This window comes from Lissotriton vulgaris, chromosome 7 (assembly GCF_964263255.1).
Source record: "Lissotriton vulgaris chromosome 7, aLisVul1.2, whole genome shotgun sequence".
NCBI classification, from domain to species: domain Eukaryota; kingdom Metazoa; phylum Chordata; class Amphibia; order Caudata; family Salamandridae; genus Lissotriton; species Lissotriton vulgaris.
In genome coordinates, this window is record NC_141695.1 from 1,698,414,730 (window position 1) to 1,698,434,986 (window position 20,257).

Below are 20,257 nucleotides of genomic sequence, written 5' to 3' on the forward strand. Positions count from 1 at the left end.
GGCAGGTGCAGGACATAGCTGAAGCAGGGGGCTGAGTAAAACAAAGCATGGAAAAGGACGTGGTGATCAAAAGCAGCTGGGGTGTTGCTTGTAAACAACAAGCTCTGGCATTGCGTGGGGGCGGGGGAGCGGATTCCTTTGAAGTGTAAACCAGCATGAGTGCGGAGAGAGGTTCACAGGCTGACAAATGGGGTGCGATGTGCACACTCCCACACACATGCACTGTAGGCAATCCACCTAGAAAAGACTTTGGGAGCATTTTGTAAAGCCCCTACTTAATATCTCGCCAGAGCATTGCTAACGCAATGGCTTAGGCGAGACCTAAAAATAGCTAAGCACCAAAATACCAATGTCAAAATATCTACTACCAAAATATTGACCTTCAATACATAACATTAAAATTACCAAAATATCTACTAACAAAATTTAGGCTGTATACAATATAGAAGATATAAAAATGTTTGCAACCAAAATATCTACTACAATAATATAGTATTTTTAAAATAGCATTACAGTAATACAATTATCCACTCTGAAGCAAAGTGTTGCATAATATTATTGAAATGAAATTTTTTAATTATTAGTAATTAATTTAATTAACAACTAATTATTTTAAATATATTTATATTCAACTATATTTAAAAAGCTTTTTTTAAAACAGTTAAAAACATGTATGTTTAAATTTATACTTTTTGTTTATTAAAAGATAGAAATAACAATAAATTATATTCATACTTAACAAAGCTTTGTTGCATCATATTTTATAAACAACATTAAATGCTTTAAAAAAGTATACATACTTGAAACATTTTATAGAAAAAACTACAAGAAAACAATTATTTAATTTAAGAAACCACCAACAATACATATGTACGTAATAGTTAATAAATGTTAAATTTGAAATCTAAACCCAAATATCTGAAAACAAATTCCCTAAATTCAGTAAACTAATAGAAATAATTTAGCAAATATTTAAACAAATATTAAAGCTTTTTAATGTTCATTAAAATATCATGTGCACAGCTTCAAAAGATTTGTAAAAAACAATAATCAAAACATGAAAAGAAAACAAAAATATACTTTTTAATTACAATCCTACAAACATTATACAAACATATATAACTTAATGTGGGGTTGGGATTTTCTATGGCAAATATATGGGGTGAGGCGTGTCAGATTTACTATTCGAACTCCAGTCCCACTAACACTAAGGAAAGTGCATACATTTGGTGGAATCAGCTGTACAATTCAGTCTTACATGCATTGGAGAAAGTGCATTTAATTGGATGGGGTAACAGATGTGCTATTCTAACCACAAGTATTGGGGAAAGTAAATATATATGGAGGGGCGGGGATCTGCTTTACTGTTTTACCTCCAGTGCCAGTTACATTAGAGAAAGTGCATGAAGTTGAGAGTGGGGATCGAATGTATTATTCCAGCTCCAGTCCTATTAACACTTTAGAAAGTGTATATATTTCAGAGGTTCGAATTACTACTCTAACTTCAGATGTGCATATAATTTGGAGGTGGGCAAATATAATATTCTTATTACGGTCCCACAAAAGTTGGGAAAAGTACATATATTGGGGTGGTGGTCAGATTTACTAATATAAATCCAATCCTGGAGACATTGGGGGAAGTGCAAATATTTGGGGGTGGGCGGATCAGAATTACTCTAACTCCAGTCCCACCAATACTGGACAAAGTATTGGATTCCAGAATTTCTGTAATAAAAAATACTTTCCCAAAAATACCACTTGCCCAATTTGCCTATATACTTCGCAACTCATAAAAAAAATCACAGAAAACATATTGAAAATAGAATGAAACATATAAAGAAATAAGGAAAATAATAACAATCAACATTATCCTACATTATCCTGTAAAATAATATAATAATACATATATTTAAAAAACACTAACCACCCTTTCACCCCAAAAACCTCACATCTTGAAAATAAAAAATATAGGTCATAAACAATAATATAACATATATTTTTATTTTATTTTATAACAAAAAATTAACAAAATTAAAGTAATATTAAATAGCACATAAATGTAATCAACAATATTTGAAACATCAGTACACTACTAATCAAAATATACTTTTGATTTTTACTCAAGCTATTTTGACCAAACAATATTCTGGAGTCAATATTCAGGAGCCAAATCCTCTGGCCATGGGCACCAACGTCATCCAGTCTTGCATTTAGCCATCAGAACATTGCATTCTGGGATTTCTGTACCCATGACTACCATGTTGAAAAAAAAATCCAAAACCCAGAATGCAAAGTGTTGTCAGCTACAAACCAGGCAGGCTGAAGGTTCATATGCAGCATGGGACCACTTGGCATCTATAGCCGTGCACCAAGTGACCCATCTGTTAAAGCACTACATTCCTGGAATACCAGCAGCGTCTCCTTATTCTGACATTGTTTGGTTGTTCTGTCTGCCATCTGTGCAGTGCCTGTAATATCTTATTTCAGGAATTAATCCAACGTCATTATCACATATATCATGTAGAACAACATTGTCACCTGGAGATATGATGACAGGCGGTTACCCTTGAATTAAGCTTGAAGAGGCAGGGATGCTGAGCACAGTCACTCATGAGTCAAGCTACATAAAGTCTGGTAGCACTGGAATAAAGTCACACATGTCTGGCAGTCCCATTTGAGAGATTGACTCTTCCTCGCTCCATTTGGCATTTCAGCAGTACTGGCATAATGACATCTCCCAATGTCAAATAAAAGAGTCTTCCAGTGTCTTGTCTTGACAAGCGATGCTAATGGCATTACATCAAGGGTTGTCTCTAAAGTTGAGTTGCAGATGTTGCATTGTCCTATTTGAACCCTCCTCTCACTCCGCCCTAGATTGGGGGAAAGAAGCCTTCGGGTGGCACCCTGCAGGATACTTTTAGCGGGTTCCTCGAAGGGTCCTGTAGATGTACTTCACCACGGTTGACTGGGCATTAATACTAAATAAGCAATCATTTAAGTGATAGAGTTAGCTTCAAAATGATAACTCTAACTGGGGGAGTTACTTGCTCTGCAGTTACTAACAGCAGGGCAGATTGAAAACTGAGTGCAGTGATGTTGAGTTCCATAATTTGGAATTTAAGGGGAAACGGTCCATTGCATAGGAGACACTTAAACATATGTACCCATAAAAGAATTGGGTCTATAGGGGTATCTATGTAAGGCTGTAAAGATGCAAAAACAATTCATCCACTGAAAGGTGAAGACTAGAGTCCTGATTATTAGTGGCATGGGTCAGGGGGGCCAGAATTATTTGCACCAGAACTACCAATCTTGACTAGCAATTCATTCCTTGCGCCATACTATTCCAAGTTTTGGGCCCGGGATAGTGGCTATTATGCAGTGGCGGCTGCTGTCATATAAAGTAGGGGGGTGATAACAATTAAATAAAAAAGACTTATCTGAGTCTGCCGGCCACCTCGGTGCAGAACAGAACAGAACAAGGCTTCCAGACTCCCTCACCCAATCCTGACACTGCTCTCATGCTATACCAAGCATGAGAGAAGCTCTGGGTATGACCTAAGTGAGCTGGTCTGACACTTGCTCGGGCACAGGGAGTCTGTACTATTTCTCCACCCGGCTCTGGAATACGGCTGGATTGGAGAAACCTAAGTGCGCACTTACAGTGACCACCACGTGGCCTGGCCTGGCTTCGCCTCGCCCTAGACTTGCATTAGCTCAGTCAGTGAAATAAAATGATAAAAAAAGTCTTTTATTATCATTTTATTTCTGTTGGCTTGCAGTGGGGCGACGCTCCTCCGCCACTGGAAGTACCAGCCAGTTTAACATGTTTAACACATGCAAAGTCCCTAAGTTTCAGAGCATAAACTCCAAGTTCTTTTATTTTGTGTGCTGAAATGCAGACATGCACTCAGTAAAACGGGGACTACTATTCTTACTCACACCCAATAGTTCTGGGTGGAGGAACACAATGCCAGTCAGAACTGGCAATAGAGGTATCCGAGAAAAAATTATAGCCAACCCATATTCCCATAGATCAGTGGTTCTTGACCTTTTGACTTATGTGGACTCCTACTGAATCACTATATGAAACAGGGAACACCCACCCAAGCAGTTTCTATGATTTGAACCTCAAAACATTATACAGAAATACAGAAATATTTTACTTAATTCACAAACAAAAACATATAAACTTTGAAATTTTAATTTTAATCTGAAAGTTGGGGCAGTATAAAATATAGTTTTAATTCTAAAAGACGAAGTGACATCTTAGACTCCAGCATATTATTTTGTTTTTTTTGCTCCAAAACATGCTTGCCTTTTGACTGCGTTCAATTGGGGTCACCAGCCCCCCATTTCAGATTCATTTAGCTGTGCCTGTACTGCTGCCACAGTTCAAGAAAAGGATGTCAACTTAATGGTTAACCTGCAAATTGAAATTCCTTCACACAGACTTGCTTTTTATGTATATGTACATTCTTAATCTGCTAATATTTCATTTTCTGAAGCCGTAGCCCATCCTCAGTAGACACAGGTTATGAATCACTGCCAAAGATGTTCTTCATTGCCACTGACAGTCTAGCAATTAAAATTGGCCTGGGTGTGCTGTTCCTGGAGTCTGTCTTTAATTTTTTACACAGAAATGATACATCAGGAGTGGTGCCAAGGTAGTAGCTCAAAATCTAAAATACTCTCAGCTTCCATCCATAACACAAAATGTACAGAGCTAGCGAAGTGAAAAAGCATGTCCCTCTATAGTAGGGATCGAGGAAATTCTACCGGTGATGATTTTTTTTTAAGTGGTGAAAAAGTTTCAAATCTCGATTTTAAAAGAAATTGGCTTGGACGCTACAATGTTAGCCAAATGAAGCAGTACTTTGTCAAGGGGTGTTGATGAAGTCACATCTACCTATTCAAATCTTTTGAAAAAATCAGTGCCAATTGTGCATTTTAAAGAACCGTGTTCAAATACATATCCAAAAGTGTCACAGGTCTTGATTACTAATACCTCGGAATTATACGACCTCTGCACAAACACCTGTTTGTCCGGGTCAGAATTAAAAGATGTTGGGGGTTTATTTAACCTGGTAATAATGGGGCCAATGTATACAATGTACTGAAAGAGCACAGCGAGTCTTTTACACAAACGTCTTCAATTGCCTACAATATTCACCTTTGCTAACCTTACTTTGTTTATCTTCTGCAATACAAACTTAATTCTTGTGCCTCACCTAGAAGCATATTTTTAAAATGAGTACCTCATTGATAAAGAGCAGAAAGGTGATTTGTGCATCATATCCAGACTTTGGGGCCGAATATGATCGCTGGTAATCCGCATCCTCCGGGCCGGCGGAAGCCACCGCCGGCCCGGAAGATGCGGATTAAACGCTGCGGACTGGAAAAAGACCCCCCATCAGATTAGGATGGCTGGGGGATATTTTTTCCGTCCGCAGCTTTTCCGCTGAGGTCGCCTTCCGAACGCGGCGGAAAATCTTTAACATGGCTGGCGGTGTCTATCGGACACCGCCAAGCATATTAGGATGGTGGCGGTCCTATGCCTTTCAACAGCGGCATTTCCGCTGTGGAAAGGCATACGGTCTTTTCTTTGGGGGCCCGTTGCGGGCCCCTTGGGGTGAAGGGGGTGTGGGGGGTGCACATGGGGGGTACCTATGGTACCCCCCAGCCTTTGCGTACACGAAGCGGCAGGCACCACGCGGTGCCTGCCGCTTCGTGCATGCAAAGGTAAACATGCACTTTTTAACCTTTCGGTGGGTGCTGTTTGAAGCAGCATCCGCCGCAATGTTAAATGTAGGGGATGTGACCGCCAGGGTAGCGGTCACATCCTAATTTGCATGGAGGGACCGCCGCTGCCCATGCGGATTGTCCCTCTTCCGCGTCCGTCCGCCATCCTAATGACCCCCTTAGATGGCACTGCTAGATACATCAATAGTAGTACTTTTGTCTGTCCTTCTATCCAATTACTTGTGTACTCTTAATTTCTTTATGGGCAGAATTAAGCAACATATTCCACAAAGAGTCATTCTATTAATATATCAGACTCAGGTCTGTCCTCTGGAGGACTTTTAATGGAAGGTCTGAGTTCCTCTATAAGTATTGCACATTCTGGTACCTCTCATTCTGTGGCTGCATCTATGACTCCACTGAAGGCGATCGATCTCACCCTCTTCCACCAATAAAAGACTCAGGTAGGACCCCCTTCCCCAGAAAAGGCATCCGCTCCTATTTCTTTTAGAAATGTGTTAGAGGTAATTCGAGTCTTAAGACCAACTACAGAGACTAGAATAATGTCTGTGGAGCAGTGTTTCAGTGACCGTCATGATGAAACTACTAAAATTGCAGCTCTAAAGAAGGACATCCTCATGTTGAAACAAGCATTTTCTAGTCGGCAGGCAACTACACGTGACACTAAAGATACCATTTTCAGCAGAGGGGACCAACATAGATCGTAGTCATCCTATAAATGTTGTAATGCATTGTACTGCAAAATACATTGATGGTGGTAATACTTTAACATCCAGTCTTTCTGCCATGGGTGTAATGGTTAAGAGTCATGTTATAGTTTGGGAAACACTTATAATAGTAGTCGGCTGTTAATGGTACATCAGTCCTCTGCTGAACAGACGTGATTATAAAACGCCACTTAGCAATTTTGCCTCAATTGCTTTAAAAAGAAAAATGCCTTTTCAGCATTAAACCTGTCAGCTATCCATAAAGCAAGGATAAAAACCAGCCTACGACAAACTTTCTAAACAGAGCGGACACGTTCATGACAAGCAAATTACAAACAAAAACACTGCACTTAGGACTGCAAGTCAAGCATCGTGTTTGCAGAAACACAAAACAAATAAAGGTACTTACAAAACATTGCAAGAACACTGCAAAGTGAGAAAAAAAGTGGATATATAAGAACGGCCCCACAACAAAATGTAAGTTGTTGGGAGGACTATGTAACAAGAATCAGCATTAGCAGAGAAGAATATTTCAGTCCATATGGCCCCACAACAAAATGTAAGTTGTTGGGAGGACCATGTAACAAGAATCAGCATTAGCGAAGAAGAATATTTCAGTCCATGTCTCTCACAACGAGCGCATCAACACACAAAGTAGTTCTCATCAGTGCCAACGACTACTCAATGTTAGTGTTTTGACACCGAGAAATAATTTATGCTTTTGCCAATCTAAAGGCAAGTCCCAACATATTCACACCTTATAGTCAGCTGCCAAACTTTTGGCTTTATCGGTGCTTTTATTCATAGGATTTGTTGCGGAACGATACTTTTGTTACCCAACAAAAAGTGTATTCAAAACCATAACAAAACAAGCACTGACAAAGCCAAACAGGCGACAGCCAGTTGCAAGGTGGGAACATGTTAGGAATTGCCTCTACGCATTTTGACTGGAAAGAGATGAAAGAAAATGCGGTAAGTATGGGCACTATCATGTAATGGACATGAATTCAGAGACAATATGACTGGCGAAGTAAAGAGGGGAAAATTAATATTCTTGGCTAAAAATTAAGAAGAGGTTAGGATAAGCGGAACATTAATAATGGGAACTGAATGTAATTATTACAGAGCGGAGGCCGCAAGTAGAGCATATAGGTCAATCAAAGAGAGACAAAAAATATGGGGTCAATTTTTAGATGCACAGACACAGAGCCCAGGGTCAATCTGTAGGGCACATGAATCCAGAAGGAGGGTTGTGTGGTTTACGGGCTATTGTGGTTACAGGAATGCTGTGGCGACAGGAGCAACAAAAAAAACAAGAAACGGCGAGGAGAGGGTCTGTGCTTCAAAGGGCAGGAGAGCTGGATGCAAGCTTGGGGCTCCAAAAACGAAAGACCGGGTGAACGGGCACACGGACAGCGGGAGGGGGGGCGTTAATGGGCACACGGACAGCGGGATGGGGGTAGAGGGCCCTCAAAGGGTACATCACCTCATGCCCAACAAACAAACAGAATTGATCTCTGTGTACCTTACCTGCGGTGGAACAGAAATGCACTCAGAGCTTAGGTCGGGAACTTTCTGTGCCAGTGTGACTCTTCTGCACTTTGAAACACCGGAGCTGTCCGAGTGTCTTCTTGGTTACACCGCCTGCATACGAAAGTGCAACTTTCACCTGCACAGCAAACAACCAGCCCCCTCTACCTATAGCAGCCAACAGCGTTTAGTCCCGACCAAGCCACGCTACACGTCCCTGCCGCGGGGAGGAGGGGCAAGACAAAGCCCAGGAAGTACTCGGCTGCTGGTTGCTGGTCTGCCCGACTAACCTTAGAGGTCTCCTGACAAGAGGCCCTTTTGTTCCTGACCATGCACACTTCGCAACGCCGAAGTGGACGCGATCACACCTTTCCACAGTGCTTTATTACACACACAGAACTACTCATTAAGCCTGTTCCTCCCGAAGCACAAGGCAACTGTAAAAGCAACAAAAAAAACGAGAAACGGCGAGGAGAGGGTCTGTGCTTCAAAGGGCAGGAGAGCTGGATGCGAGCTTGGGGCTCCAAAAAGGGAAGACGGTGGGAACGGGCACACGGACAGCGGGAGGGGGGGGCGGGAACGGGCACACAAGACGTAAAACAAACAGGGAGACGACATGAGACGGGGTAGACGTACAAAGTGAAAAGAACATTTTATCAAAATGCTGCTTACCTGATCGCATCCTGGCAACTTAAATCTCGCAGCCCACTCCTGCAAAAGCCACTATGAAATGAACAAAACATGGCGTCCCCAAAAGAAAAAAGAAAACATCCGCCCACCGCCGCAATGACGTTCACAGAGGGGCGGAGAGCGAAAAAATCACGCCCACGAATCTGCTCGGGGAATGAGTGACGCATCTCTGTTCCAATGGCTAGCCTCCATTTATGGAGCTAGCCAATGGAACAGAGAGGCGGGACAGAGTCCCAGACTGTTCTCAAACGATTTCGCCTGCGCGAACACTGCTGCGCAGCGGACGCCAGGCAAAACCTAAAAACACTCAGAATGTCTAGAAAACAGAAACAGGTACAACAACCTACATATATATAGTCTTCCTGGAGGTACTGAAGGTGAGGATCCTATAACCTTCTTTACTTCATTTCTGCTGAATCACCTGCTTCCGTGACCTTAAACATCCAGTGTGCACACAGATTGGGTTGTCCATTGTCTTCTTCATTGGCTCCTGTTAAATCTCATTGAGTGATTATTTTGTTTCTGGAGTTTACAAACAAATTGTAAGTCCTAAATTCAGACAAATCTAAGATTGTTATCTTACAGGACGTCTTCATTGATACAGCTAATAGGCAAAAAGACTTTCTTCGTCTTCGTCCAGTGCTCTGATCTTTGGGTGCTCGTTATGGCCTATTTCACCCTTGCATGTTCAAAGTAACATATCAAAACAAGGCCACGTAGTTTGATGATCCAGCAGAACTTAGAAATTTTATTCACTCTCATTCAACAGTTTCAATGGACACATAGGTCCTTCTTCACGCTGACATTTCATGCAATGTTTTAATGTGTCCCTAATTCTTATTGTATTTTTCACAGGTTGGCACTTGCTGATTGTTTGTTTTATGTTCATTCTTTTTCTTCTTTGTTTCCTCTGCAGGTAATCAAGATTTATTCCATTCTTGTTTTTCATTTTTTCCTATGTGTTGTTCCGGTGTGGTGTGTTGTCCCTTCTACAACAAGGTACGTGCTGTCAGTCATCAGCTTCTGAAAGGTACTGTCCTCTATTTCCTATATATTCTTCCTTTCTCTCTCTATCCTGTTCTATCTTCTCCCCTCCCCTCCCCTCCCTTCACTCTAACTCCTTCTATACTCCTTCATTCTTTATATTCTGTGAATACCCAGTTGTTATTGTAGACTGTATAGTTATGTATATATCCATTGTTTATAACATTCAGAGTTGTATCTTGGAATGTGAAAGTTTTTTTTAATCCTATAAAAAGGCAGAGAATGTTATCCCACTTGGCTACCTACAATCCAGACTTAATCCTCCTTCAAGAGACTCATCTTTCAGAAACAAATGCCTTAAAACTCAAACGTACTTGGATAGGTTCCGTTTTTGTCTCACCTGTATTGAATACAAAAAATGAAGTAATTATTTCTTGTCACAAAAAGTCCAAATTTACCATTGTTATTCAAGAAATCAATTCAGATGGTAGTTGTATAATTATTAAGTTCCTTATTAACGGTATTCCAATAACTGCTTTTAGTGTTTATGGCCAGACCCAACCAGATTACTTATTTTGGCCCAATATATCTAAGAAATATCTTCAATCTAATGATGATTTTTTTATTCTAGGTCACGATTGTAATCAGAGTGTATACCCATTTATAGATCGTCAATCTATGGTTAGATTTGTTCCCCATAAAACTCACAAACAATTCTATTTCCCAAAGTTGCCTGGTTGAGGCATGGAGACTGTGTAAACCAAATAACTCTCATTCTATTCCTCACCACATGGTTCCCTCACATGATTAGACCATATTTTTGTTAGTAAATCATTGTCACAAAACCTAATTAACTCTACTATTGAACCTATTGTTATTTATGATCACAGTCTAGTAGTTGCAAATCTAGACCTACTACCAGCACATCCCAAATCCTGCAGGTGGAGGTTTAATAATTCTCTTTTACTTGACACTTGTTTCTCAACTTTCTTCATTTCTTTTGCAGATCATTTTTTCCCAGCCACACAGAATCAGATGCATCTCCTCAATTATTATGGGAAAATTTTAAAGCTGCAGCTCAAGCTTATATCATTGATTGCGCTAAAAAAGACAAGAAATAACTCACCAAACAACATAAATCCTTTTTATATACTATTAAATGTCCAGAACACAAATTGTATACATCTGAAAAACTAACCTACAACAACTTGTTTGATCTAATATTAATTTTAATAAAATAACTACAGACAATGCATCATCCATGCTACTTCGTAGTAGTGCTCACTATTATGGAGGACGTAATAAGGTAGGAAAACTTTTAGCTAATTATTTAAATGTCTAAAAACAATGTACTAGTATTGACTCTAACTCACTCTTCCACTGGAAAACTATTGTTAAAGAATCAAGATATTTTAGAGGAATTTATGAAATTATATCAAATCTATGTACTCCAGTATCTACTGCGCACCCTTGTCTTATTGAGAAATATTTGAAAGACATCACTGCTCCTATACGCGAAAATGTTAATTTCTCATTCCTTTAGTATGATCTATCACTCTCAGAAATTCTTAAAGCTCTTAACTCACTCAAAAAAGGCAAGACTCCAGGACCGGATAGTTTTACGGTGGCTTTCAGGTACACTTTTTAAATGTTCTCCTTCCTAAACTTTTGCAGCGTTTTCAATTTCTTTTTATAAAACTAGTACAGCTGGGGTACTTTTTATGAAGCAACCATATATCTTATCAATAAGGATGGCCTGGATCCTTTGCAGTGCAAAAACTATAAGCCTATCTCCCTTGTAAATGTGGAATATAAAATCTTTGCCAAGTTACTAACCTTGTGACTTGAACCACTTTTACCCAAACTGATAGCCAAGGAACAATCTGGATTTGTTAAGGGTAGACTTTCCTCAGAAAATTCTAGAATATTTTTGAATGTTTTAAATAAGGCCTCTTCTCTTTCTTATCTATTGGCTGCTGTTGCTATTGATGCAGAAAAGGCATTTGTCAGAACAGATTGGTCCCTTTTACTTCAATATGCTTTAAATGGCATGGCTTTGGCCTCAATATTATCGCACGTATATCTCCTCAACGGCTTCTGTATTGGTTAGCAGACGAATATCCCAATTTTTCCCATTTAAACAAGGAATGCGACAAGGTTGTCCCTTATCTCCCCTCCTATTTTTTTAGTCCCTGAACCCTTTTTGGACAGAATTTGCAATAATAATCCCATAACAGGTTTCCAATATGGATATAAACCATTGAAACTCTTGGCTGATGCAGACAACTTTCTTTTCTACCTTGCTTCATGAAATATCTCAGTTCTCTTCAGTATCATGCTATAAAATAAACTCTGGCAAAACAGAAGTCTTACCCATTACAAAAACAGTTTCTGAAACACTCTTTTGATTCTACTGACTTTCACTGGAATAATTCCAAGATTAAATATTTAGATATTTTGTTCACCAATTCTATCTAAGAATCGGTTACAATAAAAATTAAAGAGGGAATAAATAATATTGATAAACTATTATCTTCCTGGAATCCTTTATTCCTATCTTAGTGGGGTTTCTTGATTCCATACAAATGATGATTACACCTAATTTGTTGTATATTTTGTCCATGATTCCAGTGTACATTCCTCTTACATTTTTTTTAAAAAGTGGACTCTCTTCTCTCCAAATTTCTTTGGAATAGCAAAAAATTTAGACTATCTCTGTCTCTTCTTAAGAAAACCAGTACGGAGCATTGAGATAATTTTTCAGATTTTCAGACCTTTAATAAAGTTTTCTGATGGAGATAGGTCTCTGAATGGCTCCTCACTTCAGTTTCTTTCTTTACATCATTATGGCTTGATTTTGAACATTCCATATGTGCACCGTTGTCTCCTAGAGAAGTCCTTTCTTTCTCTTCCAAGAACATCACTGCTTCTTCACCATTGTTCAAACATGATTGTGTCCTGTGGAAGCCTTATTATCAACCACATACTATATCTTGTGATTATTTTCTACAATCCCCCTAATGGTATAATCAACTAACTAAAAATAAACCCCATTATTGGAATTCTTGGAGGCATAAAGGTATATTATGGGTTCAAAACTTATTTGTTGGTTCCTAGCTCCTTTCCTCATTTCCAGGCAGCATTTAAATGTCCACGCTCATTCTGGCATAAAATTACTCTTCTTATAACTATCATCTATATGTTAAAAAAAGAATGTATGTCTGTCTGTCTGTTTGTCCTTTATGCATTACTACACCATTCATCCGATCGGCATGAAACTTTGGGAAGTTTTTGAGTACACTCCCGCGAAGGTTTCTGGCACAAAAAAAATTGTTAAAAGTTGTTGAGTACACTCACGCTAAGGTTTCTGGCAAAAAAAAAAAGTTAAATATCGGCCCTCCACGGCCCTCATAATCTTTCCAATACTGAACATTTACAGTTTCCGGTGCGACTCACTTTTGCAATGACCATCAACAAAGCACAAGGCCAATTGCTGCAAGTGTAAGGACTAGATTTGGAGAATCCATGCTTCTCACATGGACAACTGTATGTGGCCAGCTCACGCGTCGGAAAACCTTCTGATTTATTTGTGTACGCACCAGACGGAAAAACTAAAAATACTGTGTATCCACAAGCACTCGAATAAATAAACAGAATTAAAACAACACTTTAAAATGTTTTCCATATTAAAATGAATAAGTTTCAATAAAAATGACGCAATGTAAATTGAATGTTATCATAACAAGTTTCCTTACATTTCCTTTCTTCTGAGATCGCAGCAACGCGCGATGGGTAAGCTAGTTTTAGATATTCTTCAGTCACTACCTTCAAATCCTACAATTTCTCCGTCAAACTCATCTTGAATAAAAATACTGATCTCTACCCCTAAAACTTCCCTTATTTATACGTCTTTTTTCAATCCCGATTTATCTTGAGCTAAAATGAAGATTGAACTCAATTGAGAAGCAGATTTGAGATGGGCTTGACAAATTCTCTTCTGGAATAAAATCTGCTCTAGACTATACAAGATTTCTAGAACTACCCCCACTACTCAATCCTTATTCTTTTTATATCATAGGCCCCTTCATCTATTGCCAAATTCTCTGAAAATTTTAAACCACAAACTTAAAGAGTAACTTTCTCTGCATATGTTTCATATTTATTTTATATTTCAATGCATCTTATCTTACCAACCATTTATTTCAAAAGTTAATTGTCATTACTACTTATCTACTACTTTTTTTACCTTCAAATAATGTGTTATGCTCCCCCCTTTTCTTTTTCCTTTTCCTCCCTGATTTCCCAATGACATTGTTACAATTATAACAGCTTTAGTTCCTTTTACATTGTTTAATATCCTTATTGGTTCAAAGTTCAAATATATTGTATTTGTATTAACATCGTTATGCCTTTCTTCTTAAGAAAGCTGATTAAACACAAAGTTTTAGTGCTCCATACATTTATACATCAAAATATTCACCTGTGTAATGAAATATTAACAAGGTACAAACATATTAATCAGAGTGGTAGCAAGTGGCTATATTTACAGGTAGCCTATGCCACATTTATATAATCGAACAATAATCATGGTAGTTGCTTATGTTAACTGTATTCACTTGACTGCCTTTTTCTTTCTTAACCTTGGCCTGACTGTGACTAAGCCCAAGCCACTTGAATTGGTTTTGAATGCACTATAAGTGTCACTTCTTCTTTTCCCTGCAGGTGTCTTATCAATGCTCATTAGCTAGAATAGCCTTTCGTTTATTTTGAGAAACTGTTAGATTAGGGATCCCCAACTGAAACTTGGCCATGGATGTGCAGTGCATGGGGGTGGGACTTAGCCTCCTGTGCCAACCATACCAGACTACTGCTACTTTCCATGGCCCTGAACCATGGGCGTCTTTGTTCGGTGATGGAAACAAAGGGAGTTTATCTACTCCAAGGAAATGGCGTACCCTGATTGGTGCATCCAGAAGGAGTTGGTGGATCAAAGCTTCCAGAACCTTCAATTGCATATTAAATCTGTGTTTCTTAGACTACTTTAACAGAACTTGCCTTGCCTTCGCTGAGGGAAGACCTTTCCCAATCTCCACTGATTTCCCCTACATGGGCTATTGAGCTTTATGCTGGAACATCTATGCCCCTGAACCATAACTTGCTTCATCTGATGCCTTATTTAGAATGGGAAGTTCCTTTATAGAATCAATGTATGTCCTGTTCTGTGCTTTGTATCTTGCTATATTTTGCATTTTCTTCTTTATAATATACAAATTCAGACCACATAATCAAAATGATATGCATGCCGATTTGATAAATTGATTTACTGGTTGATCAGCTTGTAATTAGACTAAAATTTACTAATAATCCTTCATGGTTTGGACATCATCCTCTGTCATTTTTGTGGAGCCAAATTGGTTTCCCTGTCATGGAACTGTTGTGCTGATGGTAGTTCTGTTAGTACGCTTTCGCTCTATAATCAAAGGTCCATATGACCAGTGGCACAACTTGTTGATGACTAGGCTAGAGTTCTAAGGTACATAAAAGTGTGCTGGACCAATGAATGCTCATGTGTGTACATATGATGGGGTTTCCTTTCCAATTATATTCAGGAGATTTAGGACCCCATAAGATAAGGGCTTGTTTTTCATGAAAGTGTTCTGGTGTGTATGCTTGTGAGAGAGAGATACTCAAGCTTGTGTATGATTTGGTGTATGCTCCTGGTTGTGCCCTTACAGGAACTTTTTCACTCTCCACATGTTAAGATTCATGGACGGCACATTGATTTTATTGGTCGTTTCTCACTTTTTATTTATTTTGGGGTTCCAATAGCCATTACTGTAGGCAGGAAAGCTAAAGAGGGCTAGTGCACCTGCTGCAAAAATCTGTGCTCAGACAAGGGTGACAGGTGAAAATCAAAAGAGGGCTGCTTCAGCTTTCATTTTTCCAGGCTGATATATCATTATAATTGAAATCCTTGTTCTAAGTTATAATGCAAATAACAGCAGTGTGAAGATGCAAGACCTCTGCAAAAAAGGTTATAATAAAAATGATGAGTGATTACTGTTTTAATACACCGTGGTGCACAAATACCCTACTTGGTGTGATTTGCTACAACTAAGAATTTTATTTTCTAAATAAGAGAAACTCAAATCTATACAATGAAAAAATGAGCAGTGATCTCTCCAGTTACATTATTTGTGAGAACATTTCTGTACAAAATATATGTGCACTCCATTCCCAGAGTATGGTTAATATAGCTTATGTATACCATTTTGTATAGACAGTTTGACATTTCTAAGCATGGTAACAAACAGATGATAGTTATAAATGTACAATTCAATGGAAATAAATGTGTCAGCCTCATAAGGATGGAAAGCTGGATTTCCACTCCTTCTCCCACAGATTGGATAGAGATCGCAAAAGGGGGTACTGAGCGCATGTTGAGTTTTCTTAGTAGCCTAAAGATATTGAAGGCCACAGTCGCTGGGCCCAAACGTGTCAATATGAAACATTCACTCCCACTTTTGCAAATCAATGAGGGCGCTTACAATTACTTCAGCCCTATGTTTACACCAAAAGTGGTAGCCATAGAGTAGGCAGGATTGCAGCATGGCCAATCACCGTGCGTTTGCTGTGTAGTGATTGGTGCAGTGAGCTAAAAAACGGTGATGGATCAAGCCCTGATCTCTTGACTGGGTAGGAGTATTCTGCATCATTCAGAAACTCTGTCCATCACCTTTTCCAAAATCGATTTTATCCACACTAAGTGTGGGAGGGTATACTCAGACGTGAGTCCCTTGCTCATTGCACCATCAGGATTCCAGCAAGCCGGGCCGACAACGGCTGAAATGCCAGAAACCGGTCCCCGGAAGCTTGTCTCCTTCCCAGTATAAGAATTGGCTTGGTAGTTTGGTTTGCCCTGTTCCCATCATGCACTGGGACAGGAACAGACTAATTTGCATGTAGCCAGGTTCTGAGCTGGGATGGTGCAGTGAGCTAAAAAACGGTGATGGATCAAGCCCTGATCTCTTGACTGGGTAGGAGTATTCTGCATCATTCAGAAACTCTGTCCATCACCTTTTCCAAAAGTGATTGGTAATGATGCAGGCGTGACACTGTGAGTCACCGTGTATGAGCACAGTGGTGCTCCTGCCAGGTAGCAATGAAGAAGATGCCACAACTGAATACTATAGGATGCCTACGTGGGCCAGCTTGGGGACAGGTAAGTAGAAAAAAATAGCTATGGTTTACTGGAAGGTGGGATGGGTTCATGGGTACATGCGTGTGTGTGTGTGTGTGTGTGACTGTCTTTATGTGGTCTGACGTACGAGGATGTGTCTCTTGTATTCATGTGAGTTAGCATGAATGTGTGCCTGTATTCAGGACCTGTCTCATGATGTCTGGCTGGATAGTCTGTTTCAGCCTTTGTCATGCTGATGTCCCCCTTCTTCACTTCATCTCCCATTGTTCAGATATTCCCTACATATAGTCGCAATCTCAGCAAGGGGTTGTCGTCACCCACAACCACTGCCACAGCTTTCCTACTGCGGTGTGAGGCAGAGAACTGCCCCTGAAACAATAGTGGCATTTCCTACTTTCTGGTAGGCACCCATGCCACATGGGTGTCCACGCTTGATATCATTCTGGCCCAGACAGCAAGGTAGTATCTAAGTGACATATTGTGGGCACCCATGGTAGAATGCCAACCCTGACTAAAGAATGATCATTCTTAGCATATTTTGGTCATCAGTGGTGTGATTATGTCGCGCTGGGATATAATGGTGGTCCTGGGATAATGATGGAAATGCTGCATATTGCCACATTGGTGCTATAATGCTGGATGGTGAGGGCATCCATGGTATGGGATGGTGCTACATGGGCATTGGCCAGGCAAGACAGAATCAACCTATGTCGGGCAGTACTTGTTGAAAATGACAAAATCAGTGCTTTGCAACCATAAACACCTGTTTACTAAAGCTGAAAAGATGCTATTTCAGGTCAAATATGGGTTATTAATGAAAATGACAAGATTAACATTTTGTTTGGGAGAGTATTTTTTCCAAAACTGAGAGCAGGTATTTATTTGATAGCAAATTGCATGTATTTTCATTAACCGACAAGCCGATGTTTGGCAGCAGAATGATTGCATTCCAAAATATATATTTGATGCTAATGTATGAGCGATAACCTCCCTGAGTGACAGAGCTACTGAATGAGTGTTGAAAATCTGTCTGGCTGCCCTGCCTAAGATTTGTGTCATGTGTTTATTATTCCAGCCAAGCTCCTCCTCGGAGAGACTCAGTCGCAACATGTGGTTGAAATTCTACTTGAAAGGAGCAGGGGGGAAAAATTAAAGGAACTTACATTTGGAAATGTAATGAATGCGATGAAAAATTAGAGACAATGAGAAATAGCATTTCCTGAATGCTGCACACCCTTCGTCTTTTTATCCATTGTACATAAAAAAGCAGCATTTTTGTTTTTCTTTTGTTATGGTAAACCTGCAACACTCCTTGGGAGGGAAAGATTGGCTTGCCACACTGCTAAGTACTGGAATATTTCACAAGTGCTCTTTCAGAAACGTTTTCTTTATTGCCAAATGTAGGAGAAAACTGGGCGGTAAAATGCACTAGTTGGTTCAAAGATCACTAGCCATTGAAGCACACCAAGAAAACGTTGATGGCATTAAACACCTGGGGCCTCATTTAATAGAAAGGATGCATCGCTGCGTGAAAGCAGCGATGCGTCACTTCTCAGTGCGCACTCCTTGCGACATTTCTGATGCGTCATATTTAATGTATGACGCATCATGTTGCAAGGAGTTACAGATACGTCAATTTTTCTGACGTATCTGTAAGTGCAAAATTGACGCATTGCTGGAGTGTATCACAAAAGTGACGCAACTCCAGCAATGCCTCCTTTCACATGGGGCAAGCCTCATGTGAAAGGGCCTGCGTCAGTCTTACGCCAGCTGTGAGGCAGGCGCAAGATTTTGACGCAATGGCGTCCTAAAAGTGACGCAGTGAAATCTCATAGATTTCACTGCGTCACTTCTACGACCCTTCCTTGCGTCAATAGCCCCCCTTGCATACATTATACCTGGCGCAGGTATAATGTGGCCCAGGGGTTTACAAAGTGACGCATCTACTTAGATGCGTCACTTTGTAAATATGGCTCAACAAGGCGCAAAAAGTGAAGCACTGGCGGCGTAAAAGTGACGCACAGCCTCATAAATGAGACCCCTGCCTCGTAGCCACACACCAAGCCACGCCCATGGCTGTCAGTCTCTGCCCACCATACTCAATTTCGTGAGCACCTGCACTTATATTTCCCATTTAAAGCAGTACACATACCCAGGCGCCAGGGACAACAAGGTCTAGAGCAGTGGTTAATTTGTAAAATATTAAGTGCCAGGGCCCTGACCAGGAGGCCACTGCAGGTTGCACCACCCATTGCCCCATCATCGCTGCCAATGACGGCACCAAAACAACTACTAACCATCTCTCTCGCACCTGCATGTGAGATATTTCATATTATTCCAGGTCCCTAAATCGAAAGGAATGGCTGGAGAGGCGGTATTAGTATATTGTATTCATAAACAACCGTTGTTCTGCTCATCTCTAAATTAGATGAGCAGCGCCACCATGTGGCAGAGTGTCATACATGTGGTGATGACAATTAAGTGCAGGTGAAGAGCACCGGAAAATGAATTAAGTGCTGGTGTTGGGCAACAGAAACCACATGCTCAAATTAAGCACTGGTCTAGAGAGTAATTTACCGACTGCAGAGCCTGGAGACCTATATTGCAAGCTGGCCTTTCCGCTTGACAACATTACGTGAACTTGGACAGATCACTTTAGCTCACCTGCTTGTTAACTGCAACATTTGAAAGCAGATACAGAGAGGTAAAAAAAAACTGGACTTCAGTTAAGATTGAAGCACACAGTGTTTTGGTTAGTGAGAGGGCGAGTTTTATAACTATGTACTTACAAAGCTATATCACACTTCAAGTGTCCATACTACATTCAGCCAAAACCAGAACAAATGTGGTTCTTCCGCCTCTACATTGTACATCAAAGTAAAGAACATCCCAGCACAAAACATACAAACGTAGGTTAAAACACGTAAGTTAAACGAGACAGAAAAAAGTACGCTCTTCATTGGCCTACACACTAGATAATTCGTTTGTTGAGCAGTGGGGCTCGAGTCTGACTCCCTAATGTTCTGTTTACTTTTTTCGCTTCTCTACAATGCAGGGAATTATTTTGCTCCATGCATTAAGATACTTTTATGAACCACTTTGCTTGTAGCCATGTATTATCTATTTATAAAGTGTTGCTGTCTCCCCTCAAACACAAGACACTGGCCTTGAAGTGAAGATTGGCTCTGGACAAAGCAGGCCAATGGTTAAAGGTACATGTATCATATCTCTAAGCACAGAGTCTCTCCCATGCCCTGGTGAGATGAAATCCTAGTCAAACTGAGCCTTCTCAGCACATCTCTACTTTCAATCTGACCGGGGAGACCGCAAGGCTAAGGCATAGATTCATCAAGCAAAAATCCGCTCGCAAAGGGGCAGATTC